We start from the raw sequence: 22,307 nt of genomic DNA, 5'->3' as shown, positions 1-22,307 counted from the left end.
GAAACCTCAGACAATTGACTCAAGCTGTATGTTCTGGAGTCAAAAGTCAATTCATCTTTGTACTCAAGAATAAGCCAAGTGAAGAAATGCAAGTTCCTAAACACTATTTTACATCAATATATCTGCCAACTCTCTAAGTTCTTAATGAATGAAATGTAGTTGGATTTATCTTTCTTCCTCAATAGAATATTGTGGGTGAAACCAGCAACTTCAACTGATTTGAGCTGGTTTAAATGAAGATCTTATTCACCTCCCTCATTTTGCTATCTCACCGTAACTCTTCAATGACAAGAAAAGCTGGCAACCTAAGTGGATAATACACCGTGAATATCAGTAAATACAACTTTAAAAAAACAGCTTAAAAATCAGAACTTGGGTAATCAATTTGCTTTTCCTTTGTAACATCAAGTGACTAATTGTGATTTTCTCTTAAAGTACAGGATGTCACTGGTATGAGATGTGTGAGCCATGATGCAGTACTGAACTGCAACCTGTTACACAAACACAATCAAATGACCAAATAAATTAAGTCTTAGGAGAAAGAATTATCTTCTGTTTTATCCTGAGAAATACACCCTGACTTCTCAGATGCTCCCAAGTGCCAGGATAGGCATGCCAAAAGATTTCACTAAAACCAACATTCTCTGAAGGAAAACTATTAGTAAAGTTTAGTGAGGAGAGAATTTCCATTTGTTCTGAAAAGGCTTTGTTCTGGTGTTCAGACTATGATGAATGATTTCCAGACCCTTAGGTGAGCAGAGCATCATGAACTTTGAGATTTGTCTTTTTTCTAGAAGGGATTCAGCAAAAAGAAAGTGATGGAGAGTGTGCACACTGAGAAGGGAGTTGACTAGGGTTTTTTTTCAGAAACTAAAAGAAAAAAAAAACCCAAACACCAAGAATCACAAATCTTGGCTCATTGTTTTATATTTGTTTTTCTTGTTTGAATTCTAACCTACTGTTACTCAGTAAATAGCTTTCCATAATACATATAGATTCCCGTTGCAGTATAACCCTCTACAATAAGGTGATGTATAACAGAGTTAATTAATTAATGCAATTTCAATTTACTTTAATATACCAAGTCTCTGGAGTGAAATATCTACAGTTAATGATCAGCAGAGACTAAACGGAGGTCATTGTATTACCAACTCCCAAATTTAATTTTACAGATGAGAAAGAGAAAGAGATTATTAAAGAGTGTTTCCCTTTCAAATTTAATATCTTATTTTGTAGATCTTTATCATCTTTTATCACTTTACTTCCTTCTTAGCTGGTGTTTTCCCTTATATGATTTATTCATTTCACAGGCCTTTAGAATTAAAAGCTGTGTAGCCAACATCATGAGCCTTTGTTCAGTGTCTGGACCTTGTTTTCAATTATATTTAAGAGTAGAGTTAGACCAGAAAAGATGATTTTCCAAGGCTTAGACAACTGTGTTTTCATTCCTTCTGCCATCCCTTTAGGAGTGTAAGGCTATTTTCTAGAAGTCACATTCTTGGGAGAAAGAGAAGGTGAAGAAAAATCACTTGCAGAATCCTTCCAAGGTCCTGACCAGGGATGGGGGGAGCATCCTAATGGTGATAAGTCATACATATGTGCAAGAGCAACAGGCTCTGCTGGGTTACCCTGTTTCCCTCCTACTTGAATCAGTAATCCTCTGGAAAACCACAAATAATAATTATCACAGCAAGAACCATCTATTCAGCATTACTATGCTCTAGATACTATGTTAAACACACCATGTACTTTACTTCATTTCATTTCCAGAATGACCCCACAACATTACAATAATATACTATTATTGTCTTATGATAAACAAGATTGAGGAAATGCAAAGCAGACAAGCAAAAGTTACTAGTTATACAACTAGAATGAGTCAAGTTTTGAACCCAAGACCAGCTGACTCCAAATCTCATAAAGCAAAAATGTATACTTCACTTCAGATCCTCTGAGCCTCACCTATTTCTGGGCTCTTTGGTGACTTAATCTACTCCAATGGCCGCTGTCACAACAACGTCATGTGCACACTGACCAAATTCCTATGGCATACCCTGACAAAGCCACATCTCATACCCACACTGCATGCCCCTCACCTCCTGTCCTTGGGATTGGATGTTAATGTTGAGGCACAGCAAGCATCTGAAAGTGTGGAGATAATTGGTGCCTTATGCAAAGACATTTGACCAGTGGGAGACAGGAGCCAATGCATCAGTTCTTCACCCATCATCCTACAGGAAGTCTGCCTTTAGAAACAATGGTACAGCCCCTCCAAGGCTAGCTTAGTGAATGTATGAAGTGAAATATATAAGAAGGAATTTAATACAGGGAACGAGAGGCTTATATAACTGCTAGAAGAACTCAAATTAAAAGAGAATAATTCCTAATATATCCCACAGTACCAAAATGTGTGATTCTCAGATGTGTGCCCAGGAAATACTAAAAACTCTGGTAAGCTCCCATAAACACCCAGAGGGCAACAGCGAGGTGGGTATTTCTCCTGAACTTGCCTGGAATATGCCTCATACCTCCTGTCCATCAACAACGTTACATACACCATCCTCTGGAGAATAAAGGTGTCTCCTCTTGCCTGCCTTCCAAGAGCCTTTCATGAGCAGAATTTAACTCAGAACTATTCAGAGAGGGAAATTCTGGCTTAGGAGAACTTGGACTAGGTGTGAAAGGGGGTGGTTAGGATGCTGAGTTGAGAGACAAACACATAGACATATGGAAATTTGAACTTGATATAAATATAAATCTTGATTGAAAACCTTGTCAACCTGACATCTATAGGGGACGTGGAAATAATACTGCATTTCTACAAATATTACAGGGCTTTCTAAACCTTTCCTAGGAATATATTGAGAAAGAGAATGTTTTACATGCTGGAGTTTCTTTTAGGAAACCTATGTGCTTAGAAGTGCTTTAATGTACCACTGAGTGAGGCAGGTAAGACCATTGGGCAACATGGTGAAATAACAAGAGAGGATCATTAACTCTTTTCTAAGAAGGGGGGACCTGGTAAACAGAGGGCTCCTGTTATGTTAACTGGGCAAGCTGAGGCCATGTCATCAAAATTCCTCCTGCTCTATAGTTGGCCCACATATTGTAGTCTTTCCCCTAAATCAATGTTGAGCAGATATTTAAGAATGTTTTTTTGAAACACCACTAATCATTGGTCTGCCTGAGAGGCCCCATCATTTATGTGAACACAATCAGTCCGTTCATAGAGTCAGCCCTGGGAGAGTGGGGTAGGGAGGAATGGCATGGAAACGAAAAAGGACTCATTGACAAGGACAACAGTGTGGTGATTGTGGGGAGGTAGTAGAATGGGGATAAATGGTAATGGAAAAAATACAACTAAAAAAATTGGAAAAAATAAAGAAAAAGAAAAAAAAAGTGTCCCAGAGGAAACCCAGGTGAGAGTTTCTGTTCCAGTCCCCCTTGTCTATTAGGAAATTACATTCACAACAAGGTCTTTCTCTTTCAAGTTCAGTCACCAGGTGTTCACCTAGCAACATTCCAGAAACAGATTCCTTACGCTGTTATTTGCTATCTTTATTATAATTCAAGACTAATCTTATTTGGTGAATCTCTTCTCTCTTTATTTATATTTCTTCGTAACAATTAAAAGCATTATATTGAGTTAATATATAAGTAAATTTATTAACCAGTTTCAAGACCCTTAAATATAAAATGTTTAGTTAAAGACAAAGAAAACTCCAAGTGACTGCGCCAAATGTACTTCTGTTGGAAAGGCAACAGACATAGTCACAAAGGTGTATTTAGTTAAAATCTATTGTACCAAAAATCGTATTGAAGGTGTTCAGATGATGCTAATAAAGAACATGTACAAAATGATCATCACAATTCACAGTTTGGCCCATTTAGGTTTTAAGATATTACTATTGGCCAGTAACTTGAGTAATGCATTATACATTACTACTACTAATAATATGTATTAGTCATAGCATATTTTTACAGAGAGATTCCATCACTGATTGATAAAACTGATAGCAGCAAAGTATTCTATATATTAAAATTGTATTTGAAACACAATAGAGGCTATGGAAGGGCTAGAGGGGACCCGAGGGAAGAGTACAATTCATTTAGACCTTTCCATCTTTTCCAGTTTGTTCCTCCAAGGTAATCATCTGTCACTTCTATAGATGCTGTGACTACCACTGCAGTTCCAAAGAGTTCCACTCTGGTATCTGATGTGTACTATGCTGTAAGGCTTTTTTTTTCTTTAAATTACTTTTTACTGATTGATTTTAGAGAGAGAGAGAGAGGAAGGAAGGGAGAGGGAAAGAGAGAGAGAGATAGAAACATCAATATGTTGTTCCACTTATTTATGCATTCACTGGTTGCTTCTTGTGTGTGCCCTGACCAGGAACAGAACCCACAGCCTTGGACTGTCTAGATGATGCTCTAACCAACTGAGGTACTCTTCCAGGAAATAAAGCTTTCCTAATGTAATAACAATATTACTGAGTTATCTGAATTGTAGTCTTCATGGTGTGCAGAGTAATGGAGCTAGGTTAGGCGTAAGTAGCCAATCTGGAAAAAGTTAGATGTCTTGTTCAGCTCACCAATTTCTTAGTTTTAGCAGGATAATGATTAAGCACTCATAATAGCAAATACATTAATATCATAATGTTAATATATGCACATCTTTGCTCATAATAGCAAATACATTAATATCATAATGTTAATATATGCACATCTTTGCCAACTTCTCAAAAATTTAACCCAAAATGTAGATCAGTCCTATTAATTGTACAAATTATATCTTTGGAAATATTTAAGCCTTTTTAAAAACCCAAATTAGAACTCTAAAAATCATGTCCAATCATACTATTGACTCTTAGGAAAGAAATTTAACTTTTCACAATATATCATTTTAGGAAGTGCCATATTAAGTAAAATTATTCAAAAAATTGAACTGTTTATTCTATTAGGCTTATTAAAATAAAAATAACTAGTAACAAAATGTCTACTATGTTTTTAACGGTGTAAGGGTAGAAGTAAACAGTGACGAGGGACTAAGAGGAGAGTAGAACTGATAACCTGATTGAACCACAGTTGAAGCCCACCCTACCACTGGGCTTTCTACTTACTTTATTCAGTAAGTTGTTTTATTGGCTGGAGTTGGATATGGGGTTTTACTTTCTAAGTCACTGATAGACCTCTCTCACAATTCATTGTAACCCCTTCTCTGTCTTATTTGTCACTGTGTTAGTCTAGCATCATTTCTTCCTGCATTTCATTCCTAACTTGGCTTTCTGTTGGATGCCAATTGCAGAAAAAACTCATCAAACATGAATAAGGCTTATTTTATACCAAACCTATAGGACTATAGGAGAAAGTCTAAGAGTTACTCTATACTCTGTGCATGGAATAGTGCAAGGCTTGTGATAACTAATTTTCTCACTACCTGAAGCTCACCTCTGAATAATTCATATATATGTTCAAGAAGGCTGAGATGCTGGACATGCAATCCCTAGATGTATGGGAAGCAATTGTACACATGCAAGAGGACATGCATGTGTGTCATCTGTGGAAAGCTTTCTTCCCTGTCGCATGCAGGGAACTGGAATAAATATAGTGGATTATTCCTTAAGTGAAAGGCATTGTTCTTTCTTGACATTTATTTGTTATTCATTTGACTCATTAAGAACTCTGATGCTGAAATAGTTGGGATAGAAAAAAATTGCACATTCACAGCATATTCCTGAATTTTGATGCAGTAATACTTTTCTCAGGCATCATATATCATGTCAGAACCTTGTTTTAATAAATGAACAACACCAGAAAAAAATAAGAAGAGAAAAACCTTGCCATCTTCAGCACTGCGATTCTTGACTCCCTCGGAGCGTGACATCCTAAGTACAACACTCAAAATAGCTTAAATTTGAATGTCACCAATTCAAGATGGCCCCAGAAAAGAGCTTCCTGTGAGTGGACATGTCAGGTGCATCAGTATCAGCTTTGTTCATCAACCCAAACTGCCAACTGCAGTAACACAGCGAAATTCTCCTAAACAATAGGCAACTACATTTCTTCGGTGAATTCTTCTGAAACATATATTCAGCACACCATATGTTATCGTCTTTGTTTTCAAAATCTTACACTCTATTACCTTGGTAGTATCCTTTTAGGTGTACTCAGCTTATCCTCTTGGATAAATACCTGACAGTGGGAACACAGCCTCTTTCTGCTTCTTGCACCACCTCAAGGGATTCCCCGTGCACAACCCTATCGAGTTATTCTCTTTCTCGGTGCACTGGAACATTACACTGCCTTAACCCTTCGCAGCTGTGGCTGCTCATATGAATATTTACAGACAATAAAATGTAACTGGAAGTGGTGTTTGCCACTTCTTGGTTGAAACAGTAAAAAAAATCTATGTGTAATTCACCAGATTTTTTTTTCACTGCTGTGAGCCAGGAAGCTGTGTATCAAGGTGATGTTGCAGCTACAAGATAGTAGAGCTGCCATCCCCTTGTACCTCTGAGTAAAGCCTCCTTAATCTGTGTGACATGAGTGTAAAGTAAATGTCTGTCTGCTAAGCCAAAGGTTGGCAGTTAATTCTTTAGCAAAAGAATATATTACCCTTAAAACTACAACCCTGTATATGGGAAATTATTAATTTTATATTATTTAATTGGCTTTTAATTACATCAGCCCTAATTTCTAGATGTCATTTTGAGCTCTTTCCCTAAATGGCAAGGTAATCACGCCAGTGTATTTGTCTTTCCCTTTACCTCTGTATTGGGAACAGCTCTTTGACCTGGATGAAAGAAGTCTTTGAAAAGCTCTCTCAGAGCTTTTCTTAAACAGGGATCAAGTAACATTTCAGAGGCCTTGAGACCTAAGTCTTTGTCTTCTGTGAATTTGCAGAAGCATTCTAATAGGGTAGCAGATGCTTAGCCTTTTATCGTGTTTTTAAGTGTATGGAACCACAAATAGACAACTTTTAAGTTAGGTGAAACCTAGAATCTCTACAGAGCAGAACCACAAAATCTTGATATATAGGACAATTGACAAAGCTGAAGAGTCTATATTCTTAGTCTAATGCTCTATGACAAACGTATAAAATAAATTAACAATACATTTCCTTATATCTCAACATTTTGTTTAAAGTAAACATGATATCTGAATGATGCCTCTTACGTTTTTCAACTACATGTTTTAACCTCATTTAAATTGAGGAAAGAAGTAATATAGATTCTGAGAAAAATCTTTAAATTACTCATTTTGTAACAAAAGGTTATTCTACCTTGTCAGATAGCTGTATAATTGGACCAATACTTAGATAGTTGACACTATCTTGCTGGAGTAGACGATCATATTAATGAATAACTATTAACAGATCGATACCTGCCCTTATCCTTGTCAGTTTTTGCACCAACATGAGTCCACTAGGAGTCATTTCAACTCTTTCTAATAAGCATTTAGCTACGGACCAGTTGATTCACATTACCTAATGAATGTAGCCCTCACCATAACTTCCAGAAAGATTTGAAAATAATAATGCTCTACAATACATTCAAAAACTATGGTACTAGGAACTCTTGCATTGTCATATGCTGAAGCCACTCTCTTGTCACTGATTATTCCAAGGAGTAAATGTATTAGGCAATCTGAGCTACTTTCTCTTAGTTTCCTATCTTTAATCTCTTTTCAAAGTATGGTTTATAAACAAAATCAAGCAAACAAACTTCGGTCTCCTGGTCGTCTGGTTCAAATATACACACCATTGCCTGAGTTCATATTGAAATTTCAGAATGATTCTGGCTATGACCTCATCTCTGCCTATCTCTGCCGCACTATATCAGATCCAAACTTGTCTCAATCCATCATGGTCATCCTAGAATCGGACCCTTCCCCACACAAACTCTTAAACTAAAAACACCTCCTTCAAGGACCTCTACTGTGTGCTTCCTGCCTAGAAACCTGTTAGTTTTCATCTAGCTTTTCCTTTCTATAGACTTCATAGTTTAGATGAACAATTACTTACTCACAAAGTTATGCTATGTAAAATAAATGCTTTGTTTTCTTCTCATATCAGTGAAGTTGCTTAGTGACCCACATTGAATTAATATATAAAGTTCTGCAATAAAATTACTCATATATGGTTGGGCGTTGGATCATATATGAGAGCTTAAGAGCTCCCAGTGCATTACCTTGCATATAATATGTCCTTGATAAGTGTGCCCTGAATTATAGTTTCAGACTGGATGGGTTAATGGATAGATAGATAAACACATGTTACAAAATTAGTTGAAATAAGATAAGAAAGGAGTGTGTTATAGTAGAAAAGACATTTAAATCTACAAGGCTAACCTCAATTTTCCACTAACTAGCATTAACTAGCCCAGAAATCTTGAACAAGTTAGTTACCCTCTCTTGACTCCATATTCATTACCCGTGAAATAAGGGTGCTAAGATTACATGATCTTTTGTTGCCTCTTCAGTATCAAAGGTCTATGGTGGATAAGTTATCCATTAAGTTTATTGCTATAATATTTCAATTTTCTGCCTTTCATTTCAGTTGCCTAAAATATCTTTAAGTAACTGTCCATTTTTCTTTCACCAATAATCTTACATGGACTGAAACAGGAACCCTACAGAGGAAGATCAAGGAACAGTTCATAACTTTGATCTTTAGTCTCTAGGTGTAAAATAGCCCAAGGATAAGAAGCAAAGGGAGGCAATGTCAGACTAAGCAGACTTGAGAAAATGGATGATCTGTACTGGAGAAATATCTGGAGTTAACTATTTTGCCATTTCTGAACAAAAAGTTGGGACTTTGAAGTGAAGGAAGCTATAGGAGGAGGAAGCATGTGATGCACCAAATGACAGACAAAGGAATCTGGTAATAACATGGTTTAGATGTCTTTGTGTGCTAGAGAGTCGGTCCTGAAATAAGGCACTCTGAAACGCCACGAGTAGAATACATTAAATTGTTTTCATTTTTCTACAGAATGAAGAAACTTCATTTTCTATACTGTGACCATGAGAAGGCAGTGGGGAGTGGGGGTGAACAGCATCTGTTTAGGATTCAGTCTAATCTAAATTCGAATCTTGACTCTGACACTTATAACGTGGGTAACTTTGTAGCAAGTATCCCTGGCCTCGTTTTTCTCATTGGTAGTAAGTGAGATTACCTCAGGGGGCTGTGATGAGGATTAAATGAGGTAAAGCATCTGTAGTCCACAAGTAAGAGCTCAATCATTACTAATTTATTAGACATATGGAAGAAATTAAGATATTTTTATTACTTGAGAACCTTTGTCCCTGAGTGGTGATGGCTGGCCAAGGCAGAATGAAGTTGGACAAAAATGTACCAAAACCAGCCCAGGAAAGCTTGTGTCAATGTTGTTGGCAAAGAGCTACAAAAAGGCGTAGGACTAAGACGGCAAGTTTGCAGAAGTTTCCTCAGACTGAGTCTGAATCCAAGTTAGGAATGAAAAGCAGTTTCAGAACTGGGGAGAGTTGAAAGCTTGGTTCTAAACTGGAGAATTTACACAAAAAACTTTCCTTCTGAATTTGATAATTACTCCACCTGTCAGACAATAAACCACTGTTTGGTGCAATCCAGTTTTCAATATCACAGACAAAGTCATCAATAGTTCTTGTTAGTTAAGCCTTGAAAACATTTGATCTTAGTCAATTCTCTTTCTCTCTTTTAGCTTTTACAGGATTAAGAGAAATAGGGGGTGTCAGAGGCAAGGGGGAGTACAACAGGTTTTAAAGGTCTTCTCTAACAACCAGAAACTAAAACACAAATCTAATTGATAATTTTAATTATCCCCTCAAAAACCTACCAGTCCACATTGAAAAATGTTTCATTACATAGTATGCTAATTAAGAGAGTGATTAGCATGTTAATAACCAGGTGGGTAAACAGAAATTTTAAAACCCCTGTGATGGATTTGAAATGTTTTAGAGTATATATAATATATATATGTATGTATGCATATGTATGTGTATATGTATATATAAATACATATACACATAGCACATTAGGCAGTACAATTTTAATTCCACTTAGAATACGGTGAGGGAAGAGACAAAATAAATATATAAGTAATAACACATCTGATTACAGCATCTTTTCTCCACTAAAGGCAGATTTTTGACACACATAATAATAGATTTGATGTTTCTTAATGTGTATATAAGAGGAAAATTACACATTTTCAAGATTTTTATAGGCATCTTTAGACTTATTTGGTTTCTAAAGCACATTTTATCTCATTTACTTATTTTCTCCTATCGCCTCACATGTCAAAATGCACATTTTCTGACTCCTAACTGTGTAACTCATCAAATGCCAGATTGAATAAGGAACACCGAATCATTCAATGGAAGAATAAAAAAGGAACATATCCAAAAACCATTTGAAACCTTGAAGATAAATATTCTGTCTTTTTTTTTTTATGTTTTTAAATTCTGGTTTTACTGAAAAAAAAACGCCAGTCATTGAGCACAACTAAAAATCTCCTCATTTTCTTTTCTTTTCTTTTTTGTAAATCTGTCTTTGTTATTTGGGGCTCTCTCAAATACCACTTATTAAAAAAAAGGTACATCCATATTGAAGTTAGATCCAGTGGCATATGAGGGGGAACTGAAGTGTCTGGAATCAAGGAATGAGCTGGAGGACAGCTTTCTCCCATTGGAAAAGTGGGCAGAGGCCATTGTCCCTTTTCTAAACCCACCCCCGCACAGAGCCACAGAGCCATCAGGCAGGTGCCATACCTGAGGCTCCATCAACCTGTCTAACACTGTTTGCCCCACCCTGGTGATTCCCTGAGGCTCAGTCCCACACCACTTACAGGCCCACTCAACCAATTAACGGTGGCTTTTCCATATGAATGGCTGATCATGGCTCATGCTTCACAACTTCCTAAATCCACTCAAACAAGCAAAAGCCAACCTCAGCAAGCCCCCCAGTCCAAGTACATCTTGTTAAGAGGCGTCAGGCCTGGCACTAGCATTAGTGAGCCTAAGTTTGAAGCTTGGCTTCACCTGGGAACCTCTAAGCCCCGACAAGTAGCAGCCACGTCAGATTGCTTTGTAGCTCATGCAGAGTGATCCTGAGCAAAACAGGTGGGGAATGACTTTGGCTGGCACCACCTGGGAAACCCCAGAGCATTCCCACCTAGTGGACAGCTACAGACCACATTGAAGTACCACCACCCTGCTCCTGCACAGCTGATCCTCCATGGAGGGTGGAGGGTGGTGGTCAGTGGTAACAGCCAGTCCTTGTAGCTGACCAGCCTGGGTAAATCTCTCCCATTGACCTGCCAAAAACAATCAAGGCTCAACTAAAGAGGACGGTGTACTCAGCTTATACAGAGGGTGCACTTCAAGCACCAAAGTTGAGTGATAGGGAAGGCTATGCCACTGGACCCTGCAGGGCACCTACTACATTAGGCCATGCTACCAAGACAAGGAGTCACAGCAGCTCTCCCTAATACATAGAAACAAACAAAGGGAGGCTGCCAACATGAGGAGACAAAGAAACATGGCCCAAATGAAAGAACAGATCAAAACTCCAGGAAGAACTAAACAAAATGGAGATAAGCAATCTGTCAGATGCAAAATTCAAAAGACTGATTACAAAGATGCTGAAGGAACTCAGTGTGGACCTCAGCAACAAAAAAGATTCAGTCAGAAATGAAGAATACGCTATAATTAAAATAAAAAATAATCAACAGTAGAGTAGATGAAGCTGAGAATCAAATCAATGATTTGGAACATAAGGAAGCAAAAAACAACCAATCAGAACAACAGGAAGGAAAAGAATCCACAACTTCAAGCATTCCAACATTCACATCATAGGGGTGCCAGAAGGAGAAAAGAAAGAGAAAAAATTGGAAATCAATTTGAAAAAATAATAAGAGAAAACTTCCCCAGTTTGGTGAAGGAATTAGGTATGCAAGTCCAGGAAGCACAGAGTCCCAACTGATGATGCAAAAGGACCACTCTAAGACACATCATAATTAAAATGCCAAAGGTTAAAGATAAAGAGAGAATCTTAAAAGCAGCAAGAGAAAAGCAGAGAGTTACTTACAGGGAAGTTCCCATAAGGCTTTCAACTGATTTCTCAAAAGAAACTTTGAGGGCTAGAAGGGACTGGCAAGAAATATCCAAAGTCATGAAAAGTGGGGATCTACAGCCAAGATTGCTGTACCTAGCAAAGCTATCATCTAGAATCAAAGGGCAGATAAAGAGCTTCCCAGACAAGAAAAAACTAAAGGAGTTCATCATCACCAAACCATTCTTATATGAAATGTTGAGGGACTTATTTAAGAAAAAGATCAATACTATGAACAAAAAAGTGGCAATAAATACATATCCATGAACAATTGAATCTGAAAAGCAAACTAAGCAAACAAGAAAAACAGAGACAGAATCATGGCTATGGAGAGTGTTTTGATGGTTGCCAGACTGGGAGAGGTTGTGGGGGGCGAGGATTTGAGGAAATGGTTGAAGAGTTAGGGATATTAAGAAATACAAATTTGTAGTTACAGAATAGCCATGGGGATATAAAGTACAGTATAAGAAATGGAGTAGCCCAAGAACCTACACACCCATGGACATGAACAATGGTGTGGGGATTGCCTGAGGGAATAGGGGGTGCTAGGTGGAAGGAGCAAATGGGAAAAAACTGGAAAAACTGTAATAGCAAAATCAATAAAATATAGTTTAAAAATAGATAATCATGTTTAATGTGTTGATGGATAATTTTGTTTTCCTACAAAAAATTATTTTTTTCAAACATTAAGCTCTTAACAAATATGTTAAATGGCAGAAAACAAATTCACTTATTTTTGCTTTCTGGATTTTTGTTTCTTGAGTGAAACAAACAAAAATTCAGCCAAATTCATTTTATTTTGATTAATTAACACATGTAGGTAAATTGTCTTACTCAAATTTCCAGTCTTAGGAATATTTACAATGTTAGAAAACATATTTACAATGGATCAACATATTTACAATGTTAGGGAAAAACTATTAACCTTGGCATTGGGAAAATAAGAAAGATGAAAAACTAAAACAATAAACCTCAAATTTCACACAATTATTTTTTTTCATTAAGAACTTTTCCACCTAGGAAACACTAATTAAAGTTCATTATAAAGAGAGACAGCAAACACATAAAATTATACTCAGGAAAGATATGGTAGAAACATTACAGACCAAGCAGGTTCAGAAAGGAACTAATTAGAATGATGGAAAGTGATAGGAATTTTGTTAATTATAAAATTATTATTATATAAATGAGACAAATAGCCATGACATTTCTTTTCTTACTACATTCTTTACCTCATCTTACTTTATCTGTTTGAGCTAATACAAAAATAAAATGTTGCAAAAGAATAAGTATCTCATTTTAGAAGGTATAATTTCTAACATGCTGTTCTTAAGAATCGATTCTTTCTTACTTAACATGGAAAAAAAATCATTACAACTTCTCCTAGGTAAAAAGTTTGTAAGAAATACTAACTTGTTTTTATTTTTCCATTGCATTGTCTCTATCTCTTCCTAATGACTTTCTCTCTCTCTGCCCCCTCTCCCTTGGTATTTCTCATTCTCTCTCTCTCTCTCTCTCTCTCTCTAACAGCTTTCTTTCTGCTTGGTTTCAATATTGACTTAAGGTAGATATTTCTAATAAGTTGAATTAGTCATTGACATGACAAAATATATTTTAAAAGTTTTTAATGGTTAACATCAAGAATAATGTAGGTAATGTCCAACTGGAAAATAGATGGCAAAGTTGTCAGGACTGACCACTCTATGTAATTTTTAGCCAGTGTTTACATTATTCTGGATGTTAATCATTTTATGGGTTATCTTGTATATTAATTTTGCTCTCTAGAATGAAAAAGCTATTAAGGGTAGATAATTCTAAAAAAAGAATATTTTAAACTGTACAACTTCCTACTTTACATAGAGTTTTTCTCAGCAGCCACATCATGCAATATAAACTTTCTTCTTTTTTAATCTTTAATGACTTTTATTAATTTATATTTCAAACTTATATTTCTTTGGTTGCCATTTTGTCTTAAATATCTTTAAGTCCTCTGTATAGATAATTTGTTCCTAAGGACCCCTCAGTTTTAATTTGCCTAGTGTCTTATTGAATAATAAGCATTTTATAATTGTAAATGGAAAATGTTTACTCACCACCTTCACAAAGTCTTCATAAAGCTCGCTTAGACAAGTAAAGATGCATTAAAATTTAGCACAACTTCATTCTCAGGAATAAGATGTAATACTCAAAAGAAGTAGACTAAGTTCCACTTCATAAATTATGTAAAGTTGGTGAAAGAAAAAGATGTGTTAAATGATAGAAAACTTTAATAGATTTTTTGTCACTGATGTCTTGTTAAATAACTTTCATCAATACCCAAGTGCAGTAATCATTCCAAAAATACTTAATCAACTGTTTTCAGTTTCCTTATTCAAAAATTCAAGGGGCTTTTTTTGGTAGCCACTTGCTTATCTCCAAGTAGCAAAGTTATATACATCTACTTATATGAAAGTTGTCTTTAAAAAATTTTCACTATACAACCATATTTAGTACTTTCTATTAGGATTAAAGGACTTAATTTTTATTAAGTCCCTGATATATGTGTGGCTCTAATTAGTTACTTTAAAAATGATATAGAACTAAATCCCTAAAATCATAATTCCATTGCCAGCACTAGAATCATGAATGAGTCAGGTGATTCCCTTAAGTATTTTTTTTAAAAAAAGAGTATAGAATAGATTGAATTTATTCAAAATAATTACCTCAAGAACTGAAAATCACCAAAGGTAGGCGACAACTTGAGAAGTGTTTATTTATTAAAAAAAACGTTTGTTTTATTTGTTTAAAAATGTGAACTTGTGGTCTTTCCACACTTGACTGTTCCCCTCTCCCAGCTCAGAGGATGAAAGCCACAACTTCATTTGCAAGAAAAAGAAATTTTGTTCAAGAGTGAAAGCACAGCAACTAGAAACCACACAGGAGTAGGTAGGAGACAAGATACTCATAGAATGGCTGAGATAAGCTCCACACATGTCCCTGGATGGCTTCTAAACTATGCATGCAAGCAGGACAACCAGAAGAATATTATAACCCTGGGGAAGCTTGAAAGTGTGCTACACCTTGGATGCTTTCTTCAATCCAAAGCTCAGGGTGCATAGGCTAGAAAACGCACCGGATGTTGGTGTCTGGGCATAGCCTCTGTCTCAATCATTGCCTCACTGCTGAACTGTCCAGATACAAAGTAGACTCCTAGAGACCAGGGCTAAGAGTGAGCAGAGATGTCAGTGGGTCCACGCCATAGAGGGGACAGATTTCACCTTTGGGGACCAGGAAAGTTAATTGCATACCAGAACAAACAAAAATAGATAAAAACAGCAATCTCTAGATGAACAAAATAGAATTAAGAATCATTCCAATGTATTATCTAGTGCCTGGTTTTCAACAAAAAATTACTAGACATGCAAATAAGTTGATAAATGTGACTCATGATCAGGGAAAAAAAAAAGAGTTCCATATGTTGAATAAAATAGATAAGACTTCAAACTAATTACTATAAATATGTTCCAAAAATAAAGAATAATGGGTCCAGGAAATTAAAGAAAATATGCTAATTATATAACAGCAAAGGAAATCTGAAGAGAAATTAAAAGAATAAAAATAAAACCAACTAGGAATTCTAAAGCTGAATATATGACAACTAAAGGTAAAAATTTACTAGATAAGTTCAACAGCAGCATTGTTATGCCAAAAAAATTGTTTATGAAATTGAATATATACCAAAGGATATTATGCAATTTAAAGAACAAAGAGGAAAAGATTTTTTTAAAAAACAGTCTTTCAGAAGAACACTAAAATTGAGAAATCTTTAGACAGAATATTTATCTAGCTAAAGGACAAAATGAGTGAAATATACATTACCAATAGGAGAAATGAAAAACAGAACATCAATACAGAACCTACAGATACGAACAAGATAAGGGAATATTACAAACAGTTTACACACCCCAAGCCAGACAAAGACAATATATGAAAGCCAGAGACTGATATCCTTCATGAACATACATAAAATTCCTTAACAAAATCTTAGCAATTCATATCCAGCAATACATAAAAATAAGACACCAGGATCAAGAGAGGTTCATCCAAAAAATGCAAGTTTGCTTCCAATTTTAAAAATCAATCAGTGTAATCTATTATATCAAGGATACTCACCTTTGAATTACCTTCACTCCTGGCACACACTGCAATATATTTCATTTCAATCTTCTATATAACCATATTTATTCTTATACATGAGGAATCAGATAACAAGAAGGATTTGATAATTGACCAAATGTCACATATAAAAAAGGAAATAAGAATTTTAACTCAGGTCTACCTGACCCTAAATTATTCTTTCCTCTGCAGAAGCTACCTCCCACGGATGACTTGACATAATATGAAAAATCTGTATGGACGGATGAGAGGGTGCTGAGGACCTCTTTAATATCCTGCTTGTGCTCCCTCCAAGTGGTTCCTTTGCCAACGTCTTTTATCTTCTGGGTAATGAACACTCAATCTGAAGCAGTACATTCCATGCTGCAGGAATCGTAACAACTGCCCCACTTCCCTCGCACAGCCCCGCATGCCCACACTCCAGGCTCAGTAATAGTTTTGAAACCTATGAATATAAAGCATTAAATACCCCAAAGTTCCCCATAGTTTACGTGGTTGATACATGTTGTCATCCTATCTGAGGTCCAAGGAAAAATGCAAATGGAAAGGGCTTGAGTCCTGCTTCAAAGGACGGTTTGTTTTTTCCACAAATAAGAGCAACATGGCAGCTCCAGTGAGTTAGTCCATGTAACTAAAACCCGTAATGTGAGGAAATAAAACGGCCTTCTCTGTGGGGAAAAAGAAAAATCTATGCATGTTCTTCTACTAAATCTGTAAGACCTTTTGAAGCATGTAAAGTGTCACAGAGGAAAAATAATCCACAGTAGGAGAGCATTTGGGACATGGAAGGAAACCCTGTGGGAAATTCAGATTAAGTGCATTCTTTAGAAATAGTTTGAAAAGTGCTTTTTAACAAATACCAATATTGAAATGCACAAAACTCTTATTTAATATTTTAAAAAATTGTTAACAGAAAGCCTTCCAATTTAGACATCTACACTCTAAATCGCATCATCCTTTCTTGACCACTCACTTCAAGTCTGATTCTAAATCGCTTTCCCAGGGGCCGCATGGACCTTCAAACTGTCTTCAACAAATAGCATTATGCAGTTAATATCTAGAATTATAGAACTATCAACTCGGCCTCTTTATAAGATCAGACCCATCTATTTAGATATCTTAACACATACACACACACGTGTGTATATAAATAAACAATAGATTAGATATCCTTAGGAAATTCCACAATGTCCTGTCTTAGTAATTTCTATTATTGAATCTCCATGTCCCTGGGGTTCCATAGCTCACGGTTCTGCCTAGAAAGAATGCCAGGATATAGATCCAACAGTAATGAAGTTGAGCACATCAGCATGAGACGTAAAGGAAGACTTTATACAGATCAGGATGTTTCTAGTCTAAAAATTAGTGCCTACAGTGTGATTGGAAATACAGCTGAAAGCTTAAGAATCATCTGGACTGCTAAAAATATGAGTTCTCTGCCTCCACTCATAGGTGAATTCCTAGAGAAACCTAGATTTTTAACAAGTATTCCTAATGATTTGGATACATATGGTCTGATAACCTTTGGCGCCAGGCTACAACTTGGAGAAGGGTTCAGGCTTTTGTAGAGGTTAGATGTTTCTTGGGTGTTTTTAGAGGAGTTGTAATTACTGACCACAAGACAGTGACTCACCAAAAGGTAGGGCCCTATGAATGGATGGTACTTGCCAGGATACAGGAACATAAATACAGAATTTATTTCTCGAAATAAATTTCAGAGGGAGAATTTGGTGTAACTTAGGCCATGAATTACCAAAGGAACCATAACTGTTAGGAACTCTGCACTCAAAAAGCCAGATACATTCACATATTAACACTGTTGAAAAGTCCAGCTAAAGAATTGCCTATTAGAGTAAGCCTTTGTTAAACATAGTATAGTGATGGATTCCTATATCAGGTTGTATTAAACTGAAAGCTACAGAAAATCAAACTCGACTAGCTCAAACAATACAGGCAGGAAGGATGCCAAGCAAACTGAAAAACAGGCAGGAAGTAAAAGAAAAAGATACTGACCTGGCTTCCATGACTTTGGACATTTTCTAGCCAGAGACAGGGAGGAACTTCTGAGGAGAAATAGATTGTCTTTTGTGTTTATAGTACATTCACAAACAAATGAAATGGAATGTTTGCACTTACTTACCACAACCTCCATCCCTTCCTATTTTAGTCATCATAATCCCTGTGGTACCGCTTTCAACTCACAGCAATGATTTTCCCCATTTAGTTTCTCTAGTTTATGTTAATATGTGGTTTGAGGTAATGAGCAGGTTCTCTGTGCGCCACATGGCCCCAAATTTGTCATGAATGAAGAGAGCATTGTGGTCTGACTGCCTCATCTCAATAGTGCAATGGTTCCCCCTTCAGCAGTGGTCACTCTGAGGCCAGCAGTTACCAGCTCCCCCAACGTCATATCACATCAGTGCTGATGGCCTCCATCTGCTCTGAGCCATGCTGTCATATTTCATGTAAGCCGTTCCTTTCTACTTTTCAAACATTCCAGTAAAAGCGTCAGACTGACTTAGGAAAATCAAGTATAAGTGTATATCATCAATGCAAATATAAAATCAAATCAGTGTTAGGTCTTCGATATATTAAACTCCTGTCGAGTCTAATTACAGATCCCTCAAACACCTTTTCATTGGAACATGTGGTGTCTCTAGAAAGGTAGCAGGAATTGCGATTCCCAAGGAGAGAGCTGAGATTTTTCTTTTTGTCAGTGCTACCAAAAATGGTAGCATCTGCTTCTTAAGCAAACCTGTTCAGTTATTCAAGAACTTCTTTAATATTTAGAACCATTCAGTTATTCAAAACTATTAGAACTATGCATTTTCATATGAGCTAAGCAGAATAATAGAAATGACTATCCAAGCGAATAGTAGTTTGGTTTTATTCATCTTCCCTTAAAGTAGATCAAAGGCAAAAACTAAAATTTAGTTTATTTTTTTAAAGACCTTCAGGTAATCTCACCCTGAATCACTGGGAGTCTTTAATTTTTCTAGTCCATATGACTAATTCCAATCTTGGGATGAGTGATGTTTAATTGTTTTTTCTTTATGAATTTATTGGATTAGTACAGGTTCTCTTATTGGTAATGTGTCGACCCTGGAAATTTCTGGCTTACAATAGATAATTGTTAAATATTTAGGAATTTTAAAGCTAGTTTTGAAGCCATAGATAGCCGAAATTGACTAATGTCAGAGTATTGGCAAACACTACAAATCAGAACTCCTTTTCCCCTCAGAGCACAGGTTACTATCACACTAATGACTGTGTCAGAGAATTGCAATGCCAGCCACCACCGCCTTATCTTTTAATCTTCAGGAGTTGTGCCATTCATAATCTCTGCTGAAAGAATGTTCTGTGGGCTGTTTTCTACGCTCTGGGGAGCACGTTCTGTTTTATATAATGATACTTCCTCCTCTCCAAAGTTTTAGATATTTGCACCACCACAGTGTGTACCAAACTCAAGGATGATCAATATTTCAATAACACAACAACCCAAGTGGTAGCTGAGTGTGCAAAATATACAGAGTGTGTGATTATGAGTAACTAGATGAACCAAATTCTTTTTGCTTTACCATAGGCAGGAGCATTACATTAGTAAAAGGAAGAGAAGTAGATTAACAGTGAGCCAAATAGACAAATGGAGGAAACGTGAGTGACATAATGATACATGACAGTTTTATAGAACCAAAAAAGAGTTTCATTTTTTAAAAAGACACCATAACCTCCTCTCAGCTGCCTTGAATTCAAAATCAGTTTCCGCACAAGGCCTGCTGCCATTTCTGAGATTCCAATCTCCCTTAATGCCAACTCTCTTCTTACCATCAACCCTCAGGGCTTTAGTTTATTTTCATGGAAGCTCTTCCTTGCAACTGAAAGCCCAAATTAACAACAACAATAACAACAACAACAAAAACCTATTCACAGTTTAGCGTCAGTACTGGGTAATGCATTATAGATTACAGATTACCCAGTAAGGGTAAAAGGTTACAGACCTTTCCTTCCACAGCTTCACAAGATGGGCACTGAGCCTGTCGCTCTCTCAAGTCTACGTCCTGCAGCTGGCTATCCTGCATGATAACCCAGCTCCTCGGTACTAGGGTGACACAGACCTGCATCTTTCAATGATGAAAATCTCCAACACCAAGATTGAAGTAGTCTGTGCCAATTTAGCTTTTCCACAGGGCCAAGAGGGATCACTTGCTTCATGCCTAAATATTAAAATTCTTTAGACCAGAAATCTTTAAATCCATGCATGTACTTTTATAATTTTAGGAAATTACTTGCAAAATGCTACATATATGCTGAATGTAAGCACTTCTAAGGCAAATGTTTCCAGAACTTTTAAAATTCTCAGGATTATGACCGTGCAAAAGATTATGAGTAACTGCCATGGATTTTATATGTTGTTTAGATTTTTGTATTCTTTAAGGTAAGGCTAACTGCTTTAACAGATAGTTTAAACCAATAGGAGATTGTTTGTTCTTCATGTAATGATATGAGATAAGTGAACAGGTTGCCAAGGAAGTCCTCTTTGAGCCCATCATTCAAAGATGCAGGCTGAAGGAAGCTTAGCTACCTTCCACACATCTTCCAAAGTTTCCCTATAAATTACGTGTGTTTCAATCAGCCATAATGAGAATGAGCAATGAGGAATGCACATGGAAGATTATAAACCAAGTCTATTAATGGCACGTATTTCTTGTCACACACCATGGTCCAGAACTCAATGATATACCATATGAGTTTTCATAAATACCTAACACCTAATCTAGCTTGAGTAACTGTATTGGTGCTTTCCCGAAACTTTTACATTTGTATGGTTTCCTAATTTAGTATCAACTCTAATGGAATCAATTCACTATATTCTACACAATAAAAGACTTTTTCACCTTGAGCTATGGATTCTTATTCAACCTTTGTCAAATTATGTTGACAAACTTTTCAATTTCTAATCTAGACCCTCCTCAATTTTACCTTCTGACAGTTACATGAGACTCTTGTAAAAGATAAAGTAGCACCTCATTTGGGGCAACTAGTTCTACATAACTCAAAAGTTTTAATTGCTTTTAGTTCTATATAATAATATTCACAGCCCCACTAAATTTGTATTTTAAATATTTCTAAATAAGGTATCAATGACCAGATAATTTCCGAAGCCCAATTCAATGACCTATGGACCAGACGCTCCTCATCTTCACACAAGATTCATTGATATTTCAAATAGAGAACAACACTGAATCCCCACCTATAGGAGACCGTTCTCCATAGTGTTGGCAATGTAGCCCAGCCACCACTGGGAAAGGCCAGTGGGGAGCAAGATCTGGCACACAGGACCCACGCCCACGGATAGGTTCTCCTGTGGGGAATCAGGCCTGCATTGTACCTAGGCTGCTTTGAGGCTTGCTCTTGCTGAAACTCCCGCACCCTGAATTGAGGCAGCAAATGTTTACTGCATATCTTTAAAGTAACTTCCTAAAATCTGTGCTAAACCTCCCAAGGACTAGTGTAACCAGTTCAACCACTTTTCCCTTTATATTTGCAAATATCCTTCTTTTTTGATGTAATTGGCAACATCCTCTCCTTTGTTTTCTGTAATAGATAACCACCTAAAGCAAACCTGTGCATAGTAAATGAAGACCATCCTCAATGTAATGTGCCCAGAAAAGCAATAAAAGCCTGTCCAGGCAAGGGATGGGGCCAGCCCTCTCTTTCACAGAGAGAGGGGCTGTGTCATCCCTTTTCCTCCACAGGATTTCTGTAGTCCATGTGAATTTGGCTCATCTCATCCATAACGCTGCAGACACTGCAGGCCTGTGTCCGCATCACCCACCCTTCTGTATCTACTCAGGTAAGTATGCAACAATATTTTCATCTCCACAGTGACCCACTAGATTGCATATGAGTATTTGCTTGCAGTCAAATGTATGGGTTCACGAAAAGAGCACAATTATAAAGTATTAGGCACAGGCACCTAGATTATTCCTTACAGAGCAAGTAGTAGTATTGTGAATGAATATCTGGGACATTAGTTTGAGGA

At 36.6% G+C, this 22,307-nt stretch overlaps 1 long non-coding RNA gene across 1 annotated transcript in view; it reads left to right on the top strand.

The window, feature by feature from the left end:
• Window positions 1-22,016, top strand: part of LOC128781309 (uncharacterized) — a 47,384-nt gene extending 25,368 nt beyond the window's left edge. The window contains exon 3 of the long non-coding RNA XR_008427239.1: window positions 21,869-22,016. This is a non-coding gene — a long non-coding RNA (uncharacterized lncRNA). The remainder of the gene's footprint in view (window positions 1-21,868) is intronic.
• Window positions 22,017-22,307: the final 291 nt, after the last annotated feature.

Source organism: Desmodus rotundus, chromosome 7, assembly GCF_022682495.2.
Source record: "Desmodus rotundus isolate HL8 chromosome 7, HLdesRot8A.1, whole genome shotgun sequence".
In the NCBI taxonomy this organism is placed as follows: domain Eukaryota; kingdom Metazoa; phylum Chordata; class Mammalia; order Chiroptera; family Phyllostomidae; genus Desmodus; species Desmodus rotundus.
The sequence above is the reverse complement of the archived record's forward strand: the minus strand, read 5'-3'. Positions and strand labels throughout refer to the sequence as shown.